At 40.4% G+C, this 25,161-nt stretch overlaps 1 protein-coding gene across 1 annotated transcript in view; it reads right to left on the bottom strand.

The window, feature by feature from the left end:
• The window catches only part of NHSL2 (NHS like 2), a 247,155-nt gene that overhangs the window by 169,305 nt on the left and 52,689 nt on the right, over window positions 1-25,161 (bottom strand). The window lies entirely within an intron of this gene.

Genomic DNA, 25,161 nt, shown 5'->3' with positions numbered 1-25,161 from the left:
TTCCAGGCTGGTCTTGAACTCCTGGGCTCAAGCAATCCTCCCACCCTGGCCTCCCAAAGTTCTGGGATTATGGGCATGAGTCATGGCACCCAGCAAAAGTTATACTGAGATATAATTCACGTACCATACAATTCAACCCAATAAAGCAGACAATTCAATGGCTTTTTAGCATATTCCCAGAGTTGTATATCCATCACCATAGTCAACTTTAGATCATTTCCCTGTGATAGTGGAAAAACAGACCGTTTTTTTCTCTGTTCTCACACCACGACAATCAACACAGAAATTTCTATGACCAAATGTGTGAGATTTTTGTCCCCGACATTCACCAAGTAAGCAATTAGTTCTGCAGTGGACTCAGATGTCCGCCAGTTCAATTCTGACACTATTACCTGAAGATAGTGTCAGATCCCACAGGTTGAAGGTTCAGTCCCCAAGACTGCATCCCCCTCTTTTTCACACACCAGTTTCAAGTTTTGACCTCTGGAACTTCTGGCTAACCAGCTTCAAAGTGGAGTTCCCATGACCCCCTCTTTGGGTTCTATTAATTTGCTAAAGCAGCTCACAGAACTCAGGGAGACACTTATGTTTACTGGTTTATAATAACAAATGATACAGGTGAAGAGATGCATAAAGCAAGGAAGGTATGTGGGAAGGGGCACAGAACTTCTGTGTCCTACTTGAATAGGCCACCCTCCATGAATCTTCACATGTTCAGTTATCCAAAAGCTCACTGGACCCTGTTATTTTGAGTTTTTATGGAGGCTTCATTATGTAAGCATGATTGTTTAAATGACTGGCCATTAGTGATCAACTTCGCCTTCAGCCCCTCTCCCATCCCTGGAGGTTTGGCTGAAAGTACCAACTCTCTATTCATGCCTTGGTCTTTCCAGTGACCAGTCTCTATCCTTGGTCTATCTAGGGACTGCCAACCATCAGTCAACTCATTGAGGAGTTGGACATAAGATCTGGACATAAGATTTACAAAACTTTTACCCCATTCTTTGGGCTATCTTTTCCCTTTCTTGATGATGACCTCTGAAACACAAATTTTTTTTGCTTTTGATAAAGTTCAATTTATCTAGTTTTTCTTTTGTATTTTTGTGCCTTTGGTGTTATATCTAAAAATCCATTGCCTAATTCAAGTTTACAAATATTTACAACTATACTGTCTTCTATGGGTTTTACAGCTTTAGCTCTTACATTTATGTTGTTGATCCATTTTGAGTTACCTTTTGCACATGATGTAAAGTTAGGAGTATAAATTATTCATTTTTGTATGTAGATTCTCATTTTTTATTTCAAGGGGCAACACCCTAGTTGAAAACTGGGTCTAGGGAAAATAATTGCAAAGATCGTTGATTAGGTCTCTATCAGGCATTCACATATGCTACCTCTTATTTTTACAGTAACTCTTCAGGGTATATGGTTCTACTATCCTCTTCTTATAGTTGATCAAAGTAAGACAGATTAACTTGTCCCACATTGCACAACTGACAAGAGGCAGAGCTAGGATTTGCATCAGGTCCGTCTGTCTCCAAAGCTTAGACTCACTGCGCAGCACTGGATTACAAGTAGGCTACATTCTGTCCATTGACTTCTTTCAACTTATCCTTATGCACATATGTATACACACACACACACACACACACACACACACACACTGTCCCTCTGGTTGGCATGTAAAAAGTGCTTGAGACACCTAGGCTAAATGAGCACAGGTTGTTATTGACAACAGCTGGCCGGGCAAGATATGAGCCCAAGATAGGCTAAAAGATGCCAGGGCCAGGGCCAGCCTAACAGAAATATAAACAGAGCCTCAGCATTGAGTACTGAATGTGCCAACAGCTTCTGGTCTGATGCAGGGGTGCCATTCCACTCCACCACGACTGAATAAAGTGACTGGCTGGGAAACCTCTTTCTTCTAGTCCCATGCAGAGTGAGGTTAAGGACCTACAGCGACTGGTTTGTTGGGCCTGACAATCTGTGCAGGATTATCTCAGAAGCTGTTCCGAGCAGAGTCCCGGCACCAAATGAGAGCCTTATGGCTGCAGTTGGGAATAAAGCACCACCCAAGGGCAGGGGCTGGCAGGGACAAGGGTGGGATATGACAGCAGTCCAAGATTCCCTTATAAAGGCGAGTGCTCTAATCAGGGGCTGAGAACGCATGGAAATGTGAGAACTAGCTAGTAAAGGAAAACCTAAAAGAGAAGTTTAAGGGATGCCTAGTGATCTCTTGGTTTATTTTCTAATAGAAATGAGAATAGCTACTTAGATTAAGGCTTCCTATGTGGCAGGTACTGTGCTAAGCACTTTAGATGTATTAATTTGTTTAATCCTTATAACAACCCCATGATACAGACACTATTAAGTCTCTAGTTTTTACACATGAGAAAATTGAGGTCAAGGGAGGTTAGGTAACCCACAGACACACAGAGAGTAAGTAGAAAGGATGGAATCTGAACCCAGGCCAACCCTCTCCAGAGTCTGTGGTGGGCTGTACAAATGCAAGCAGTATGTAATAATGGAGGTGGGAGAAAGGAGTATGGTCACCTCCTTCTAGAAATTTGTTTAAGATTTCAGAAACTTTCCACCACGTTCCTAATGAGGCATCTGGAGCACTTTGAAAAGACTTTAAATATTTACAAATAGAAGGTGGGCGATAATTAGGACTGTGGTTTTGGTTATTGGAACAGGTCAAGAAACAAGAGAGACTGGACAGGCATGGTGGCTCACACCTGTAATCCTCATAGTTTGGGAGGCCAAAGACGGTGGATTGCTTGAGCTTGGGAATTTGAGACCAGCCTGAGCAACATGGCGAAACCCCAGCTCTACAAAAAATTAGCTGGGCACACACCTGTAGTACCAGCTACTGCAGGGCTGAGGTGGGAGGATCACTTGAGCCCAGGAGGTTGAGACTGCAGTGAGTCAAAATTGTGCCACTGCACTCCAGCCTGAATGACAAATTGAGGCACTGTCAAAAAAAAGGAGAGAGACTGACACCAAGTTTGAGCACATATATTCACGAAGGACAAATACCAGCTACTGTTTATAAAAGAGCTTACTGTATGTGAGGCAATGTTCTGAGAGCTTTCATGTACTATTTTATTTAATCAACAGAACAACACTGTGAGGTAGGTATTATTATTATCCACCCCTTTACAGATGAGAAAACAGGACATAACATTTCCAAGGTTACTAGAGATTTAAGTAGCAAAATGGAGATTTGAATCTGGGAGGTCTGTTTCTCCAACTGGGGCACCTAACTAGTAGGCTAACCTGATCTTGCCGAAGCCTTTAAGGGAGGGCTTAACCACACCTGCTACAGAAGGAGCCAAACAATTATGTTACCCTGTTGACCCCAAAGCACCTAGCCAATCCTTTGTTGCTTTGCAACTTGTTCTAAATCTGGCTTTAAAAACCCCTTGTATTGACTTCAGCAGCTTTCACAAGCATCAGCATATCCTGGCCCCAACCCACCCCATACCATTCTCACACGGTTACACCACTCTTTCAGACTGGTTTCTCATAGAGAAAAAACAATGCCCTACGGCTTTTCCTAGGGAGAAATGAATCGAATGTCTCTCTTGTGTCTTCCTGTCCCTGTGTGTTTGTCTCTCTCTAAGGTGTAGTGGAAAGACAATGGGCTTTAGTCAGGCAGATATGGAGTCAAATCCTGCTTCCTCCACTTCCAGATCGGGAAGCTTTGGGCAGGAAACAGCCTCAGTTCACTCATCTGTGAAATGAGGATAATCATAGTAGCTGCCTCACAGGCTACTAGTGGGGATGAAAGTGTAAGATAGTGAGAACACATAGCACTGCAGAGGAGAAGAAAAATGAGTAACACAGGAGTCTAGTGTGGCTGAAGCCAGAGCAAGAGGGTCTTGAATATCTAGACAAAGAGGCTAAACTATTTAAGAAGCAATGGGGCCTTTGAAGGTGTTTGCAACAGTGGATGACACAATTGTGTTTAACATTTATTAATTACCTATTCCAGCTTAGGCATGGTTCTTTACCAAGTCTTCACCGCAGGCCTATTAGGAGGTATAACTACTTTTCCTATTTTGCAGATAAGGAAACAGATTCAGAAAGATGAATTCACTTGCCAAAATTACCTAGCTTATAAATGGCAGCTGGGACTCAATCTACACAGCCAGATCACAGAGTACAAGCCTTTCAACACAAGATTCTGTTATTTTGAGGGAATTATGTTGTACATCATAGACTGGGTAGCGGAGAGCATGAAACAGAGATCAGTTAGATGGCCATTATGGTCATCCAGATGACAATCCTTAAAGGCAAGGACCACAGTGGGACAGCGAAATGGGGATATGACCTTAGCAGGCAGCCTTCCAGAACTGGGCAACTGAGTTAATGTGGGAGACAGGGGAGTTAAATCTAGCCCAGAGATGTGGGGGGTTTTGTCACTTTCCCCAGGTTCTTGGGGAAAAAAGAATAGTTGTCAACATTTAAAAGTAAAACAGTTTACATTAAAATCTGGAGTTTCTGTCTTCTCTTGAAGACCTGTAGGTTCCGACAGCACTGGGCTGTTATTCCCACAGGATACTAGTGGTGAGGCCAGCAGCAGCTTATCCCCTGAGACAGAGAGGTACATGCCCCAAGACTCTCTGGGATCTGCTTCTCTCCTTCACCTGACCACTGCAAACCAGGATAATGGGAGGAATGGTGATGGGGAAGGAGCTAGTTTGGGAGAGGAAAGAAGTACCATCACTATAAAGTAAGCAAGCTCAGAGCCAAGAGGAGGAGAGAAAGCAGCCAAAGGAAGGGGCAGGGAATGGGCTTCGAGATACTTGGCATAATAAGAAGGGTCTAAGGTCAAGGAAAGGAGGGTATCACGGGGTCTAGGCTTTTTAGAGAGGCAGTTGAAAACATTTATTGATGGGGAGAGAGGGGAGAGGAAGAGAGAGACAGAGAGACAACTTTGGGGTGAGGAGAAGCAGTGTCTAAAATCCAACTATTCGGGCAAAAGCTAAGGCACAATACCGTTTTGGGCACAAAGGAGCAGTGGATGTCCACAAACAAGACACACACAGGCTGAACAAGGGGGAAGAGAAGTTGTAGCTACCATGTCCGAGTCTTCTCTTTGGAGTCCCATACTTCTTTAAAATGGACTATTCCCTTGATAAAATGGTGGGAATGAGCAGACTAAGAAGACATGCAATTGAGGAGAGGGTGTCAAATCCAAAGGAGATTATCCTTCCCAGTGGCACAGCCCTATCACACTTTACACTAAGGTAGGAATTTCTAATGACCAGTCATAATGAGCTTTTTTTCATCTATTTGTTGGCTACAGAAATGCAAATCAAAACCACAGTGAGATACCATCTCATGCCAGTTAGAATGGTGATCATTCAAAAATCAAGAGACAACAGATGCTGGAGAGGATGTGGAGAAATACCAACGCTTTTACACTGTTGGTGGGAGTGTAAATTAGTTCAACCATTGTGGAAGACAGTGTGGCGATTCCTCGAGGATCTGGAAATAGAAATACCATTTGACCCAGCAATCCCATTACTGGGTATATACCCAAAGGATTTTAAATCATTCTGTTATAAAGATGTATGCACATGTATGTTTATTGTGGTACTGTTTACAACAGCAAAGACTTGGAACCAATCCAAATGCCCATCAACGATAGACTGGATAAAGAAAATGTGGAACATATACACTATGGAATACTATGCAGACACAGAAAAGAATGAGTCCACGTCCTTTGCAGGGACATGGATGAAGTTGGAAACAATCATTCTCAGCAAACTGCCACAAGAACAAAAAACCAAACAACGCATGTTCTCACTCACAAGTGGGTATTGAACAATTAGAACACATGGACACAGGGAGGGGAACATCACACACTGGGGCCTATTGGAGGGTGGGTGGCTAGGGGAGGGGTAGCAGTGGGTGGGGGGATTGGGGAGGGATAACATTAGGAGAAATAGCTAATGTAGATGACAGGGTGATGGATGCATCAAACCACCATGGCACTTGTATACCTATGTAACAAACCTGCATGTTCTGCACATGTACCCCAAAACTTAAAGTATATACATATTTTTTTTAAAGATAGGCATTTGACAGTCTGGCTAGTGTTCAGGGAGGGAGAAAGCAAGACAGAAAGAAGGAAAATGAGCTTTTGCCAACAGTCAGCATGGAAGGGATCACTAAAGCAGTTCAAAGTCATAGCAATGTCACAATCTGCTTTTCTGCATTTGTGGACCCAGCCTGTATGTTTCTAGAGACCGGATGAGGGGCTATTTTGTATGCCCTTGCCAATATTTGCTGAACATAGTTTTTGTCTATAAAAAATTTAAAAAATATGTCAAACCATAGCTGGAGCAACAGCAGAAAAGGCCCCATTTAACTCACAAGGGTTCCCAGGGGTGAGATTATTTCTGCTGCTCCAGGGATCAGAATGTTTTACATATAATTACTACTGTTTCCCTTTCTGATTAATGCTTTATTCTGGAGAACAGCTACTTTGCAAAATGTCAACATTTATGTGATAAGTCTCAAACTCTTTATTTATTTATTTATTTTTAAGTAAGCCTCACACTGTAACACCATTTCACTGTTCTATATGCTTTCTTTCCTCCTGAATAAAATCTTGAGTTTGGGCTGAATTTAGTTCTAGTAGAGATGATATGTAGAGAAGCTTACACCAAAAATTTTTTTGCCACTGTCACAATTTTTGGTAAGGGGATAGGACTTACAGAATGGCTATGTGGAAGTAGATGCTTCTTCTCAGTGAAACAACCATTTCACTGGTAAACGTTTTTAAAATAATCATTTAAAGTCTCTGGAAATTGTTCTCAGAGCACAGAGTAAGTGGAGAAACATTTATTCAAGAAAATCTACTAAATATTGGTAAGTACAGGCAGAGTCTGTGGCATTTGAGTCATGACCTGCTCCAGTTCTGCCCTTTACCAGCACCATGTTGCAGAAGCACTGTTCTGGATCGGTGTGGCCAAGAAAGCAAGGTTCTCTATTCCCCCAGCTCCAAGTTTATGGGCTTCAGCTTCACTCCAGGAGCATGTCTCATCTCCCCCAGCTCAGTATTGCAGAAGTTCAATTCTGGGTGAAAGTGGCCAAGAGGACTGGGCTTCCTTCTCCCACCCAGCCCCAACTTGTAGGGCAGAATTCCAAGCACAACAGGCCAAGAATACTAGGCCTCAATCATCCTACCCCAGCTGGCTAATAGGATGCAAGCTTCATATTGAGAGAGGCAAGCTGAGAAGACCAGGGACTCCTATTCCCTCCCCAGTGTCCACTCTTTTTTTTTTTTTGTTTTTGAGACAGAGTCTAGCTTTGTTGTCAGGCGCCAGGCTGGAGTGCAATGGCGCAATCTCGGCTCACTGAAACCTCCACCTCCTAGGTTCAAGCAATTCTCCTGCCTCAGCCTCCTGAGCAGCTGGGACTACAGGTGCGCACCACCATACCCAGCTAATTTGTGTATTGTTTAGTAGAGACGGGGTTTCACCATGTTGGCCAGGATGATCTCAATCTCTTGACCTCATGATCCGCCCGTCTAGGCCTCCCAAAGTGCTGGGATTACAGGCGTGAGCCACTGCGCCTGGCCCCAGTGCCCACTCTTAGAGTAAGGGGTGTCACTCCAGGAGAACCAGAAAGTCTCCCCACCCGGAGCTCCAGTGCAGTGGCTTAGAGGTTCTACCGGGGGCAGACCCTGAAGGCAAGCCATAAGGATGGAGAGCTCCACAGTCCTGTCCTAAGGGGACTGGTAATTTAGAACAGAGCATAGAGAAGTTCATGCCTAAGGGCACTGCCAAAAACAACGGAGATACTGGTGGCAGGCAATTAAGACAGGGCTGGTAGCTTCATGAAACTAATAGCAACAAGAAAAATGGCAGACCGGCCAGAAGGTTGCCAGAGAAAACCATGGAAAGAAACAGCTAAGAAGACACCTCATGGGATCACACTCGACCCTATGAACTTAGAAGGCTGTGCATATGCACTAGGCTGCACCCACTTCAGGAGAAATCAAAACAGGACACGGGACAGACTGGAACACATTCCCCAAGCCACACATAATTCAAGCAATAAACGACACAAGAGTTACTGGCTCACAACCTGTGACCAATCCCTGATTAAACAATAAGCTACTCTACACAAAAGGCCACTCCTAGGCAGCCAGGCTTAAAATTAAATCACACCCATCCTTGGAGGTCTGAAAGACTAGGCCCTTTCAGGAATGACTGGAGAGAAAACTAAACTACTAGTTCTTGTTGAACGTGGAGCACAACTGTAAACTCCCTGACCTGTGAAAACAGTCTCCAAACCACACACACACACACACACACACACCCCCAACAATAAAGATAAGCAATAGAGATTTTTCAGTCTGAAGGACAACAAAATGAACAGAGCCTCAGAGAAGTGTAAGACAGCATTAAGAACACCAACATAAACATACATAATGGTAGTACCAGAAAAAGAGATGACAGAGAAAAAGACAGACAAAATATTTAAAGAAATACTGGCTGCAAACAACCCAAATTTGATCAAAAACATTAATATGCACATCTAATAAGCTCAATGAACTTCTAGCAGGATAAAGACAAAGAGATCCACGCCCAGATGCATCAGTTGTTGAAATATTGAAGTACTGAAGGGCAAAGAGAAAATCTTGAAAGCAGGAGGAAACACTTAACTCATCATGTACAAGGAAACCTCAATAAGAAATATGGCACATCTACACCATGGAATAATATGCAGCCATAAAAAAACGATGAGTTTGTGTCCTTTGTAGAGGCATGGATGAATCTAGAAACCATCATTCTCAGCAAACTGGCACAAGAACAGAAAACCAAACACTGCATGTTTTCACTCATAGGCAGGTGATGAAAAATGAGAACACTTGGGCACAGGGTAGGGAACAACACTCACAGAGCTAGGTGTAGGGGTGGAGGGGAGGGGAGGGGAAGGACAGTTAGGGGGTGGGGAGGATGGGGAGGAATAACAGCCGGAGAAATGCCTGATGTAGGTGACGGCAGGGGGTGGGGGAGGGGATGGAGACAGCAAACCACCATGGCATGTATGTACCTATGCAACAATCCTGCAAAATGCAGGATGTGCACGTGTACCCCAGAGCCTAAAGTACAATTAAAGAAAAAAAGATTAATAGCTAACTCCTCAACAGAAATAGTGGAAAGCAGAAGGTATTGATGACATAATCAAAATGCAGAAAGAAAAGTAAAAACAAAAAAGCCCTTAAGCCCAGCATAACTATCATTTAAAAATGAAAGCAAAATAAAAACAACTATTAAATGAATCCATTGTCCACATACCTGCCTTACAGAAACTACTAAAGGAAGTTTTTCAGGCTAAAAGGGGGTGACACTAGACAGCAATTTTTATTTTTTAGAGATGGGGGCTCACTCTGTTGCTCGGGATGGAATGCAGTGGCATAATCATAGCTCACTGCAGCCTCAAACTCCTGGACTCAAACCATTCTCCTGCCTCAGTATCCCAAGTAGCTGGGACTACAGATGCTTGCCACTACACCTGGCTGAGATAGAAATTTAAATTCACACAAATAACCAAAGAGCTCTAGTAAATGTAGTTATGTAGGTAATGATAAAAGAATAAGTACACATTTTTTTCCCATTTTCTTAAATAATTTATTTAAGAAAATTGCATTTTTCCATATAATATATAAAAATATAATATATTTGACAACAACAGGGTAAAGGAGGTGGTTGGGAACAGAGCTGCAATGGAATATGGAAATGACATTAGATGGTAACTCAAATCCACAGGAACAAATGAAGAGAACCAGCAACAGTAATTAAGAAGGTTAGTATTTTTTAAACTCTATAAATATATTCATGCTCTCTCTTCTTCTATTAGCTTATTTAAAAGACATAAGATTACATCAAGTGATAATGGTAATAAGTGTTTTTAGATTTGTAACACACATGGACATAATATATATAATAATAATAGCACAAAAATGGGGAAGGGAGCTATATAAAAATAAAGTTTCTGTATCTCACTGGAATTAACATACTACAAACCTGAAGTAGATTCTAACAAGTTAAGATGTATATCATAAACCTTAGGACAACAATTAAGAAAAAAATTTTTTAAAGGTTTAAAAATAATTAAATAAATTAAAATGCTACACTAGAAAATACCTAATGCAAAACAAGGCAGTAAAAGATGAACAGAGGTTAAAAAAAAAAGATGTGAAACATACAGAAAACAAAAAGCAAAACTGAAGCTAAAGCAGGAAGATCACTTGAGGCCAAGAGTTTGAGACTGGGATGGGCAATATAGCAAGACCCTGTCTCTACAAAAAATTTAAAAATCAACCCAGCATGGTGGCGCACATCTGTAGTCCTAACTACTCAGGAAGCAGAAGGAGGAAAATTGCTTGAGCCCAAGAGTTGGAGGCTGCAGTGAGCAATGACTACACCAATGCACTCCAGCCTGGGTGACAGACTCTTTACAAGAGAAAATTTAAAAAGCAAAACTGGCTTAAGGAACCAGAGAAAGAGAAGCAAACTAAATTCAAGGCAAGAAGAAGGAAGGAAATAATAAATGAGGAAATAAATGAAACAAATAATAAAAAAGTAGAGCAAATTAACAAAACCAAAAATTGGTTATTTGAAAAAAAAAATGAACAAAACTGACAAATCTTTAACTAGACTGACCAGAAGAAAATTAGAAAAGACTCATCACTACTGACCTTACAGAAATAAAAAGAGAAATAAAGAAACACTATGAACAACTTTATGGCAACAAATTAGGTAACTTAGGTAAAATAGGCAAATTCCTAAAAAGAACTTCTAACAACTGACTCAAGAAGAAGCAGAAAATCTGGATAGACTTTTGACAAACAAAGAGATTAAATGAATAATTTTAAAACTTCCCACGAAAAAGTCCAGGCCTAGGATGGGCTTACTGATGAATTCTACAAAACATTTAAAGAAAAAATCACACCAATTGTTCACAAACTCTTCCAAAAAATAGAGAAGAAACAAACATTTCCAGACTCATTCTATGAGGCTAGCATTGTTCTGATCCCAAAGCCAAAAAAGGACATGACAAGAAAAGAAACCTACAGACCAATAGCCTTATAAATATAGATGCAAAAGTCCTCAACAAAATACTAGAATATCAAATACAGCAACACATAAAAAAGATTATACATGAACAAAAGAGATTTATCCCAGGAATTTTAAGTTCGTTTAACATCTGAAAATGAATTAAAAGTAATTAGAATAAAGGCCCAAAACCATATGCTCATTTCAGCAGATGTGGAAGAACTATCTGACAAAAATCTAACACCAGTTTATGACGAAAACACTCAACATACTAGAAATATAAGGAAACCTCCCAACCTGATAAATGTATCTATGAAAAATCCACAGCCAGTATCATACCTAATGGTGAAAAACTGAAAGCTTTTCCCTAAGACAAGGGTGTTTGTTCTCACTATCTCTGTTCAACATTGCAAGGGAGGTTCTAACTAAAGCAATTAGTTTAAAAAGAAAAAAGAAACAAGAAACAAAAGGCATACAGATTAAAAAGGATGAAGTAAAACTATCTCTATTTGTAGGTAATATAATCGTGTACACAGAAAATCCTAAAGAAACCCACTAAAAATCTATGAGAACTAATGAATAAATTCAACAAGTTTGCAGAATACAAGATCAATATACAAAAATCTATTGTATTCCTATTAACTAGCATGAACAATCTGAAAGCGAAATTAAGAAAACAATTCAACTTACAAAAGCATAAAAAAAATAAAAACAAAGTAGGGATAAATTTAACTAAAGAAGTATAAATTTCTCACTCTGAAAGCTATAAAACATGGTTGAAAGAAATCTTAAAACAGATAAATAAATGGGAAGATATGTTCATATAACAGAAAACTTAATATTGTTAAGATAGCTACATGCCCCAAATTATCTATGGATTCAACACAATCCCTATGAAAATCCCAGATATCTTTTTCTCTAGACGTTGACAAGCTGAACCTACAATCCATATGGAAATGAAAGGGGTTCAGAATAGCCAAAATGTTCTTGAAAAAGAACAGCAAAGTTGGAGGATTTATACTTCCCAATATCAAAGCTACAATAATCAAGACTGCATGGTACTAGCACAAGACTAGATATTTAGATCAATTGAATAAGAGAGAGATAATAAATAAACCCTAAAATTATGGTCAATTGATTTTTGGCAAAGATACCAAGATACTAAATGAGGAAAGAAAAGTCTTTTTTTTTTTTTTGGAGACAGAGTTTCACTCTTGTTACCCAGGCTGGAGTGCAATGGCATGATCTCGGCTCACTGCAACCTCCGCCTCTTGGGTTCAAGCAATTCTCCTGCCTCAGCCTCCTGAGTAGCTGGGACTACAGGCGCGCGCCACCATGCCCAGGTAATTTTTGTATATTTAGTAGAGACAGGGTTTCACCTTGTTGACCAGGATGGTCTCGATCTTTTGACCTTGTGATCCACCAGCCTAGGCCTCCCAAAGTGCTGGGATTATAGGCGTGAGCCACCGTGCCCGGCCTAAGAAAAGTCTTTTTAACAAATAATTCTGAACAACTGGATAGCCATATGCAAAGGAATAAAGTAAGACATCTATCTGAGATTATACACAAAAATTAAAGAAGATTATAGACTAAATGTAAGAGCTAAAACTATAAAACTCTTAGAGTAAAACATGGAAGACAATCTGCATGATATTTGGGTTAGGCAATGATTTCTGACATATGACACCAAAAACACGAGCAAAGAAAGGAGATCAACAAGTTGAACTTAAAGTGAAAAACTTTTGTGTATCAAAGGATACCATACAAGAAAGGGTAGAAAGTGCTCACATTACATAAATATTTATAGCAGCATTATTCATAATATCCAAAAAGTAGAAACAGCACAAATGTGTATCAACTAGTAAATGGATAAATAAAATGTGGTATAGCTATAAGATGGAATGGAATATTATTTAGCAATATGAAATGAAGTGGCAGTTTCCACGTTAAGCATGCCACTGCTCTTTGTAAGTCCCGCACTTTGGGAGGCCAAGACAGGAGGACTGCTTGAGGCCAGGAGTTCGAGACCAGCCTGTGCAACATAGTAAGACCCCCATCTCTACAAAAAGTAAAAAGAAAAATTAGCCGGGAATGGTGGGGTGTGCCTTTGGTCCCAGATACTAGGGAGGCTGAGGCAGCAGTGTTGCTTGAGCCCAAGATAAGCTATGATTATACCACTGCACTCCAGCCTGGACAACAGGGCAGAGACCCTGTCTCTTAAAAAAAAAGGTGAGGGAATAGGACTCAAGATGGCACTGTGAGAACAACCCATTGAAGCCCGCGGTCAATGCGCGGAGGGGGTGAGTCAGGGCCGCATTTCCAGACGGATCTTTGTTGCCCACAGAATGGGGAAATTCCTAGGTATAGAGGAGATGCGGGACGCCAGGCAGAGGTTTTGGCTGGTGCAGCCGGCGGCCGGTGCGGCGGCAGCCCGCACTGTGGTGGTGCTACACAGCGCTCCGCACAAAGCGCATTCGTCCGGGTGCCCTGTTCGGCCGGCAACCTGAGACTTGGGAGGGCTAAACTTGAGACTGAACGGGACTTGGACAGTGAGCCAGCCCAGGAGATTCCAGGGTGACAGCGTTTGGGGTAGTGCAGTGGGACAAACAAAACGGCAATTCCAAACGCTCCCCGTGGCGGGATTCCCTGAGGCTGCAGCTCCGTGGAAGAGGGGCGTCCGCCATTACCGAGGCAAACCGCCCCTACTGAGGTACATGCCCATTGCTGACGCAACCTGCTGTTGCCGAGGCAACCCGCTACAACAGAGAGATGCCGCCGCAGGACGTAGCCCGTGGCAGGAGGGCGGAGACTGCAGCAGAAGGGCAGAGCCTGCAGCAACAGGGCGAACCTCACACCAGCAGGGCAGAGCCTCGGCAGGCAAATAGTGACTAGACTGCCTCCTAGCTGGGCAGGACAGTGCAGCGGACACTCACAAGGAAAGCCCCAACGCCCCCCAGACAGAGCATCTGAGAAAAAAAGGGTTTATGAGTTATGTTGCAGCAGAATTAAACATAGCAGCCTAACAGCCCTGAATGAACAACAGAGCTCACAGCTCAGCACTTGAGCTCCTATAAAGTACAGACTGTCTCCTCAAGCAGCTCCCTGACCCCTCTATATCCAAAAGACTGACATTTGGCAGGCATCACTCTGGGACAAAGATACCAGAAAAAGAAACTGGTAGCATCCCTTACTGATCTGCAGCTGCTATAGGTGCACCCCAGACAAGCAGGGCCTGGAGTGGACCTCAGCAGTCGTACAGTGAAGGGGCTAGACTGGTAGAAGGAAAACCAAGTAACAGAAATACTTCATCATCAACAATCTGGGTGTCCACTCAGAGACCGAATCGAAAAGTCAGCAACTACACAGACGACAGGTGGATAAATCCACAAAGATGGGAAGAAACCAGCGCAAAAAGGAGGAAAACACCCGAAACCAGAACACCTCGCCTCCCAGAAAGGACCAAAACTCCTCACCAGCAAGGGAACAAAGCTGGACGGAGAATGACTGTGAAGAAATGACGGAATTAGACTTCAGAAGGTGGATAATGAGAAACTTTTGTGAGCTAAAATAACATGTTTTAAATCAATGCAAAGAAACTAAGAACCTTGAAAAAAGATATGAAAAAAGATTCGAGGAAATGATAACAAGAATGGATAACTTAGAGAGGAATATGAATGAATTAAAGGAGCTGAAAAACACAATACGAGAACTTCGCAAAGCATGCACAAGTTTCAACAGCCGAATTGACCAAGCAGAAGAAAGAATATCTGAAGTCGAAGATCAACTCAATGAAATAAAACGAGAAACCAAGATCAGAGAAAAAAGCGCAAAAAGGAATGAACAAAGTCTCCAAGAAATGTGGGACTATGTGAAGAGACCTAACCTACGTTTGATAGGCGTACCAGAATGTGACGAAGAGAATGATTCCAAGCTAGAAAATGCTCTTCAGGACATTATCCAGGAAAATTTCCCCCACCTAGCAAGACAGGCCAACACTCAATTGCAGGAAATACAGAGAACACCACAGAGATATTCCGCAAGAAGAGCAACCCCAAGGCACATAATCGTCAGATTCAACAAGGTTGAAATAAAGGAGAAAATACTACAGGCAGCCAGGGAGAAAGGTCGGGTCACCCACAAAGGGAAGCCCATCAGACTCACAGCAGATCTCTCAGCAGAAACTCTACAAGCCAGAAGAGAGTGGGGGCCAATATTCAACATCCTTAAAGAAAAGAACTTTCAACCCAGAATTTCATATCCAGCCAAACTGAGCTTCAGAAGTGAAGGAAAAATAAAATCCTTTGCGAACAAGCAAGTACTCAGAGATTTTGTCACCACCAGGCCTGCTTTACAAGAGCTCCTGAAAGAGGCACTACACATAGAAAGGAACAACCAGTACCAGCCATTCCAAAATCACACTAAATGCTAAAGAGCATCAACATAATGAAGAATCTACAACAGCTAACGGGCAAAACAGCCAGCTAGCATCAAAATGGCAGTATCAAATTCACACATAACAATATTAACCCTAAATGTAAATGGACTAAATGCACCAATCAAAAGACACAGACTGGCAAATTGGATAAAAATCCAAAACCCATCAGTGTGCTGTATCCAGGAAACCCATCTCACATGCAAGGATACACAAAGGCTCAAAATAAAGGGATGGAGGAAGATTTACCAAGCAAATGGAGAGCAAAAAAAAGCAGGAGTTGCAATTCTCATCTCTGATAAAATAGATTTTAAAGCAACAAAGATCAAAAGAGACAAAGAAGGCCATTACATAATGGTAAAAGGATCGATACAACAAGAAGAGCTAACAATCCTAAACATATATGGACCCAATACAGGAGCACCCAGATACATAAGGCAAGTTCTTAACGACTTACAAAGAGACTTAGACTCCCACACAATAATAGTGGGAGACTTTAACACTCCACTGTCAATCTTAGACAGATCAACCAGACAGAAAATCAACAAGGATATCCAGGGCTTGAACTCAGACCTGGAGCAAGCAAACCTGATAGACATTTACAGAACTCTCCACCCCAAATCCACAGAATATACATTCTTCTCAGCACCACATCACACCTACTCTAAAATTGACCACATAATTGGAAGTAAAGCACTGCTCAGCAAATACAAAACAACTGAAATCATAACAAACAGCCTCTCAGACCGTAGTGCAATCAAGTTAGAACTCAGAATTCAGAAACCAACCCAGAACCGCACAGCTTCATGGAAACTGAACAACTGGCTCTTGAATGTTGACTGGATAAACAACGAAATGAAGGCAGAAATAAAGAAGTTCTTTGAAACCAATGAGAACGAAGACACAACATGCCAGAATCTCTGGGACACATTTAAAGCAGTCTCTAGAGGAAAGTATATAGCAATAAGTGCACATATGAGGAGAATGGAGAGATCCAAAATTGACACCCTATCGTCAAAATTGAAAGAGCTAGAGGAGCAAGATCAAAAAAACTCAAAACCCAGCAGAAGACAAGAAATAACTAAGATCAGAGCTGAACTGAAGGAGATTGAGACACGAAAAACCCTTCAAAAAAATCAATAAATCCAAGAGCTGGTTTTTTGAAAAGATCAACAAAATAGACCACTAGCCAGATTGATTAAAAAGAAAAGAGAGAACAACCAAATAGATGCAATAAAAAATGATGAAGGGGAAATCACCACAGATTCCACAGAAATTCAAACCATCATCAGACAATATTACGAACAACTCTATGCACATAAACTAGTAAACCTGGAAGAAATGGATAAATTCCTGGACTCCTGTGTCCTCCCAAGCCTAAACCAGGAGGAAGCTGAAACTATGAATAGACCAATAACAAGGGCAGAAGTCGAGGCAGCAATTAAGAGCCTACCACACAAAAAAAGCCCAGGTCCAGATGGGTTCACAGCCGAATTCTACCAGACACACAAAGAGGACCTGGTACCATTCCTTCTGAAACTATTCCAAATAATCCAAAAAGAAGGAATCCTTCCCAAATCATTTTATGAGACCACTATCATCCTGATACCTAAACCCAGCAGAGACCCAACAAGAAAAGAAAACTTCAGGCCAATATCCATGATGAACATGGATGCAAAAATCTTCAATAAAACATTGGCAAGCCGATTGCAACAGCACATCAAAAAACTTATTCACCATGATCAAGTAGGATTCATCCCGGGGATGCAAGGCTGGTTCAACATACGCAAGTCTATCAACGTAATTCACCACATAAACAGAACCAAAAACAAAAACCACACGATTATCTCAATTGATGCAGAGAAGGCATTTGACAAAATTCAACAGCCCTTTATGCTAAAAACCCTCAATAAACTCGGTATCGATGGAACGTATCTCAAAGTAATAAAAGCTATTTATGAGAAACCAACAGCCAATATCATACTGAATGGGCAAAAACTGGAAGCATTCCCTTTGAAATCTGGCACTAGACAAGGATGCCCTCTTTCACCACTCCTATTCAATATAGTACTGGAAGTTCTAGCCACAGCAATCAGGCAAGAAAAAGAAATAAAGGGTATTCAAATAGGAAAGGTGGAAGCCAAATTGGCTCTATTTGCAGACGACATGATAGTATACCTAGAAGACCCCATCGCCTCTGCCCAAAAACTCCTGAAACTGATAAGCAACTTCAGCAAAGTCTCAGGATATAAAATCAATGTGCAAAAATCACAAGCCTTCCTCTACACCAATAACAGACTTAAAGAGAGCCAAATCAAGAATGAACTGCCATTCACAATTGCTACAAAAAGAATAAAATACTTTGGAATACAACTCACAAGGAATGTAAGGAACCTCTTCAAGGAAAACTACAAACCACTGCTCAACAAAATCAGAGAGGACACAAACAGATGGAGAAACATTCCATGTTCATGATTAGGAAAAATTAATATTGTGAAAATGGCTATACTGCCCAAAGTAATTTACAGAATCAATGCTATCCCCATCAAGCTACCATTGACTTTCTTCACAGAACCGGAAAAAACCACCATGAACTTCATATGGAACCAAAAGAGAGCCCGCATAGCCAAGTTAATTCTAAGCAAAAAGAACACAGCGGGGGGCATCACACTACCGGATTTCAAACTATACTACAAGGCTACAGTAATCAAAACAGCATGGTACTGGTACCAAAACAGAGATATAGAACAATGGAACAGAACAGAGGCATCAGAGGCAACACAACATATCTACAACCATACAATCTTTGATAAACCTGACAAAAACAAGCAATGGGGAAAGGATTCCCTGTTCAACAAATGGTGTTGGGAAAACTGGCTAGCCATGTACAGAAAGCAGAAACTGGACCCCTTCCTGACACCTTACACCAAAATTAACTCCAGATGGATTAAAGACTTAAACATAAGACCTGGCACCATAAAAACCCTAGAGGAAAATCTAGGCAAAACCATCCAAGACATAGGAGTAGGCAAGGACTTCATGAACAAAACACCAAAAGCATTGGCAACAAAGGCCAAAATAGACAAATGGGACCTAATCAAACTCCACAGCTTCTGCATGGCAAAAGAAACAGTCACTAGAGTGAATCGGCAACCAACAGAATGGGAAAAAATTTTTGCAGTTTACCCATCTGACAAAGGGCTGATATCCAGAATTTACAAAGAACTCAAAACAGATTTACAGGAAAAAAACAAACAAGCCCATTCAGAATTGGGCAAAGGATACGAACAGACACTTTACGAAAGAAGACATATATGAGGCCAACAATCATATGAAAAAATGCTCATCATCACTGGTCATCAGAGAGATGCAAATCAAAACTCACGCCAGTTAGAATGGCGATCATTAAAAAATCTGGAGACAACAGATGCTGGAGAGGATGTGGAGAAAAAGGAACACTTTTACACTGTTGGTGCGAGTGTAAATTAGTTCAACCATTGTGGAAGACAGTGTGGCGATTCCTCAAGGCCTTAGAAATAGAGATTCCATTTGACCCAGCAATCCCATTGCTGGGTATATATCCAAAGGACTATAGATCGTTCTACTATAAGGACACATGCACACGAATGTTCATTGCAGCACTGTTTACAATAGCAAAGACCTGGAATCAACCCAAATGCCCATCGATGATAGACTGGATTGGGAAAATGTGGCACATATACACTATGGAATATTATGCAGAAATGATGAGTTTGTGTCGTTTGTAGGGACATGGATGAATCTGGAGAACGTCATCCTCAGCAAACTGACACAAGAACAGAAAATGAAACACCGCATATTCTCACTCATAGGCGGGTGATGAAAAATGAGAACACATGGACACAGGGAGGGGAGTACTAAACACTGGGGTCTACTGGGGGGAAAAGGGGAGGGCCAGTGGGAGGGGGAGGTGGGGAGGGATAGCCTGGGGAGAAATGCCAAATATGGGTGAAGGGGAGAAAGGAAGCAAAACACACTGCCATGTGTGTACCTATGCAACTGTCTTGCATGTTCTGCACATGTACCCCCAAACCTAAAATGCAATAAAAAATTAAAAAAAAAAAAGGTTGACTTCCCATCAACATGCATGTAGCTTAGAAGTCACTACTCCATCCTAACAAGTCAAAAGCTGAGCACACTAAAAAATCAATACCTCCTCTTAGATTAATCAGAGAAATGAGGTCACATGGCAAACATCTGCCCTCAAAATTAGAGACAGACAGATGAATACAGATAGTCACAACCCAACCCATGAAAACAGAAACTCACGGACAGAAACCAATACCAGAGTATGAAAACCTGAATTGTAATTGATAAATTGTTGAATGTTCAGTGAGGACAAATCTGACAACAGTTAATGCTGTTTTAAGGGCCATAAAACACACTTTTGCAAGTTTAAAGGAATAGCAATATTATAATGTCTACTTTCAGACTACAATGGAATTAAACTAGAAATCAATAACAGAAAGACATCTAGAAAATCCTGAAATACTTGGAGATTAAACAATATATTTCTAAACACAAGGATCAAAGTAAAAAATCTCAAGAGAAATAAAAAATATATTGAACTAAATGAAAATGAAAATATATCAAAATTTGAGGGATGCAGCAAAAACAGTATGTAGAAGGAAATTTATAGACCTATGCTTCCACCTTTGGAAAACAGAAGAAACAGCAAACTAAACCCAAAGTAAGCAGAAGAAAAAAAATAAAAATTAGGACAGAAATCAATGAAACTGAAAGCAGAAAATCATTAGAGAAAAATCAACAAAATCAAAAGCTGCTTCTTTTAAAAAATATCAATAAAATTAATAAGCCTCTAGCCAGGCTAAAAAAAAAACAGAACACAAATGACTAATATTACAAACGAAAGAGGGAGACATCACTACAAATTCCATGGACATCAAAAGAATAATAAAAGAATACAAAGAACAACTCTATGCCCACAAATTCAATAGACTAGCTGAAATGAACCAATTCCTTTCATGACACAGTCTACCAAAGCTTACACGCAAAAATCGATAATCTGAATAGGCATATATCTATTAAAGAAATTAAATCGGCAATTAATAACCTTTCAAAACAGAAGGCACCAAGTTCAGATGGCTTCACTCGTGCAATCTGTCAAACATTTAAGGAAAATTTATACCAATTCTCCCATCATTTTGCTGTATTCAGGAGACCCATCTCATGTGCAAAGATACACATAGGCTCAAATAAAGGGATGGAGGAAGATTTGCCAAGTAAACGGAGAGCCAAAAAAAGCAGTGGCTGCAATCCTAGTCTCTGATAAAACAGGCTGTAAACCAACAAAAATTTAAAAAGACAAAGAAGGGCATGACATAATGGTAAAGGGACCAATGCAACAAGAAGAGCTAACTATACTAACTGTATATGCACCCAATACAGGAGCACCCAGATACATAAAGCAAGTTCTTAAAGACCTACAAAGAGACTTAGACTCCCACACATAATAATAATGGGAGACTTTAACACCCCACTGTCAGTGTTAGACAGATCAACGAGACAGAAAATTAACAAGTAAATCCAGGACTTGAATGCAGATCTGAACCAAGCAGACCTAAGAGACATCTACAGAACTCTTCACCCCAAATCCACAGAAGATACATTCTTCTCAGAACCACATGGCACTTACTCTAAAACTGACCACATAACTGGAAGTAAATCACTCCTCAGCAAATGCAAAAGAACGGAAATCATAACAAACAGTCTCTCAGGCCACAGTGCAATCAAATTAGAACTCAGGATTAAGAAACTCATTCAAAACCTCACAACTACGTGGAAACTGAACAACCTGCTCCTGAATGACTACTGGATAAATGATGAAATGAAGGCAGAAATAAAGACGTTCTTTGAAACCAATGAGAACAAAGACACAATGTACCAGAATCTCTGGGACACATTAAAAGCAGTGTCTAGAGGGAAATTTATAGCAGTAAATGCCCACATAAGATGGGAGGAAAGATCTAAAATCGACACCCTAACGTCACAAAAAAAAAAAAAGGACTAGAGGAGCAAGATCAAACAAACTCAAAAACTAGCAGAAGACAAGGAATAATTAAGATCAGAGCAGAACTGAAGGAGACAGAGACACAAAAAACCCCTCCAAAAAAATCAATAAATCCAGAAGCTGGTTTTTAAAAAATATCAACAAAATAGACAGACCATTAGCCAGAATAATAAAAAAGAAAACAGAGAAGAATCGAATAGATGCAATAAAAAATGAAAGGGGATATCACCACCAATTCCACAGAAATACAAACTACCATCAGAGATTACTACAAACACCTCTATGCATATAAACCAGTAAATCAAGAAGAAATGGATAAATTCCTGGACACTTACACCTTCCCAAGACCAAACCAGGAAAAAGTTAAAACCCTGAATAGACCAGCAACAGGGTCTGAAGTTGTGGAAGCAATTAATAGCCTACCAACCAAAAGAAGTCCATAATAGTGAGTTCTCACAAGATCTGGTTGTTTAAAAGTGCGTAACATCTCCCCTTTTGCGCTCTCCCTCCTTCTCCAGCCATGTAAGACATTCCTCCTTCCTTTTTGCCTTCTGCCATGATTGTAAGTTTCCTGACACCTCCTGAGCCATCCTTCCTGTACATCCCGCAAAACTGTGAGTCAATTAAACCCTTCTCTTTATAAATTACCCAGTCTCAGGTAGTTCTTTATAGCAGTGCAAGCATGGACAAATACAGGAATCTATGAATATTAAGAATCCACTGTATGTAAGAGTAACATTTCTATATATCACTGGAATTAAGTTAGCACAAGTCTGAAGCTGATTCTGTTAAGTTAAAATGTCTATTCTCTCTCTTCATTTTTGTTAGTTTTTGCTTTGTGTATTTTGTTGCATGTTGTAAGTTGCTTCTATGTTTATAGCTGTTATATGTTCCTCATGTGCTGATCTTTTTATTATTATAAAATGTCTCTCCTTATTTCTAGTAGCAGTTTTTGTTTTAAGTATATTTTGTCTTGTAGTAATATAGCCACTCTACCTTTCTCTTTCTTTTTAGAGACAAGGTCTCACTCTGTTTCCCAGGCTAGAGTGCAGTGTCACAATCATGGCTCACTGCAGCCTCAACCTCCAGGGCTCAAAAGATCCTTCTACCTCAGCCTGCCAAATAGCTTGGATGATAGGAGTGCACAACCATGTCCTGCTAATTTTTTATCTTTTGTAGAGCTGGGGTCTCCCCATGTTGTCCAGGTTGATCTCAAACTCCTGGTTTCAAGTGATCCTCCCACCTTGGCCTCGCAAAATGCTGGAATTGAAAGTGGGAGCCACTGCACCTGGTCCATTCCACCTTTCTTGAGGTTGCTGTTTGCATGATATATCATTTTCCATCCTTTTACTTTCAATCTATTTGTAGCTTTGAATTTAAAGAGAGTCTCTTAGAGACAGCATGTAGCTATATTGTTACATTGTTTTTTGAGATCCTGTGTAACAATCTCTGCCTCTTGATTGTTTAATCATTTACATTTAATACTATTATTACTATTGAGATAATTGAGATTACATATGCCATTTTATTTTTTTGTTTTTATATGTCTCATTTCTTTTAATTCTCTATTCCTCCTTTATGCTTTCTTTTGCATTAAGTGAGTATTATTTTCTATTGTAGCATTTGATTTTTTAGATTATTTTGAATAATAAAAATAAATATATTTTACTATATTTATTTATTAGTTGTTGCTCTAGGGCTTACCACACACAGGTTAATTTACCACTTTCAATAACAGACAGAACCAGGCAGAAGATCAACTTTACACCTCAAGGAACCAGAAAAATAAAAGAAAACTAAACCCAAAACTAGCAGAAGGAAGGAAGTAATAAAGAGTAGAAGTAAATGAAGTAGAAAATAGAAAAAAATGGAGCAAATCAATGACACGACAGTTGATTGTTTGACAAGATTAACAAAATTGACAAACCTCTAGCTAGACTGACCAAGAAAAAAAAGAGAAGAGAAGGCATAAGTTACTAAAATCAGAAATGAAAGTGGGGACAGGCATGGTATCTCATGCCTGTAAGCCCAGTGCTTTGGGAGGCTGAGGCACGTGGATCACTTGAGGCCAGGAGTTAGAGACCAGCCTCAGCAACATAGCAAGACTTGGTCTCTACAAAAAATTAAATTAAAAACAATTATCCGGGCATGGTGGCATATGTCTGTAGTCCCAGCTACTCTGCAGACTGAGGCAAAAAGACTATCTAAGTCCAAGAATTTGAGTCTGCAGTGAGCTACCATGGTGTCAGTGCACTCTAGCCTGGGTGACAGAGTGAGATCAGGTCTCAAAAGAAAAAAAATGAAAGAGATGAAAGTGGGGACATTGCTACCAACCTTAAAGAAATTTTTAAAAACTTGTAAGAGTTCCTAGAAACACAAGTGCTATCAAAATGAACTAAAAAAAAAATAGAAAATCTGAATAGACCTATAACAAATAAAGACATTGAATCCGTAATTTAAAAAAAAAACTCCCAATAAAGAAAAGTCCAAGATCAGATGGCTACACTGGTGAATTCCACGAAATAGCTAAGGAGGAATTAATACCAATCCTTTTCTACCCTTTCAGAATATTGAAGAGGAAAGAACAGTTCCTAACTTATTTTATGAGGGCAGCATTGCCAAAGATATCACATGAAAAGAAACTACAGATCAATACCCTTTATATAAATGTAAAAATTCTCAAGAAAAAATTAGTAAGCTGAATACAATAGCAGCATATTACAAGAATACATGCCATGGCCAATTAGGATTTATCCTAGGAATGTAAGGGTGGTTTAACATATGAAAATCAATCACAAAAATACACTATATTAATACAATGAAGAAAATAGACCACATGATCATTTGAAAATGAAGCAGAAAAAAAAATGACAAAATTCACACCTTTCATTATAAAACACTCAACAAATGAGGAAAAGAAGGGAATTTTCAAAACAGGATAAAAGGCCGGGCACAGTGGCTCATGCCTATAATCCCAGTATCTTGGGAGGCCAAAACAGGATAAAGGCCAAGCATGCTGGCTCATGCCTATAATCCCAGCATTTTGGGAGGCCAAGGCAGGTTGCACAGTTAAGGCCAGGAGTTCAAGACCAGCTGGCCAACATGGCAAAACCTTGTCTCTACTAAAAACACAAAAATTAGCTGGACGTGGTGGTGCATGCCTGTAATCTCAGCTACTCAGGAGGCTGAGGCATGAGAATGGTTTGAACTCAGGAGGTGGAGGTTGCAGTGTGCCGAAATCATCATGGCACTGCACTCTAGCCTGGGCAACAGAGTGAGCCTCTGTCTCAAAAACCAACACACAAACAAAAAACATGATAAGAGGCATATATCAAAAACCTACTAAAAGCTAGCATCATACTCAATGGTAAAAGGCTGAAAGCTTTCCTCCTTAGATCAGGAACAAAACAAGGATACCCTCTCTTGACACTTCTATTCAACACTGTATTGGAACTTCTAGACAGAGCATTCAGGCAAAAATAAAATAAATGAAAAACAAGGAAGAAAGAAAGGAAGGGAGGGAGGGAGGATGGGAGGGAGGGAGGTAGAAAGAACAGAAGAAAGAAAACAGAAGG

This window comes from Callithrix jacchus, chromosome X (genome assembly GCF_049354715.1).
Source record: "Callithrix jacchus isolate 240 chromosome X, calJac240_pri, whole genome shotgun sequence".
Classification (NCBI taxonomy): domain Eukaryota; kingdom Metazoa; phylum Chordata; class Mammalia; order Primates; family Cebidae; genus Callithrix; species Callithrix jacchus.
Note: the sequence above shows the minus strand (reverse complement) of the source record. Positions and strands in the feature narration are given on the sequence as shown.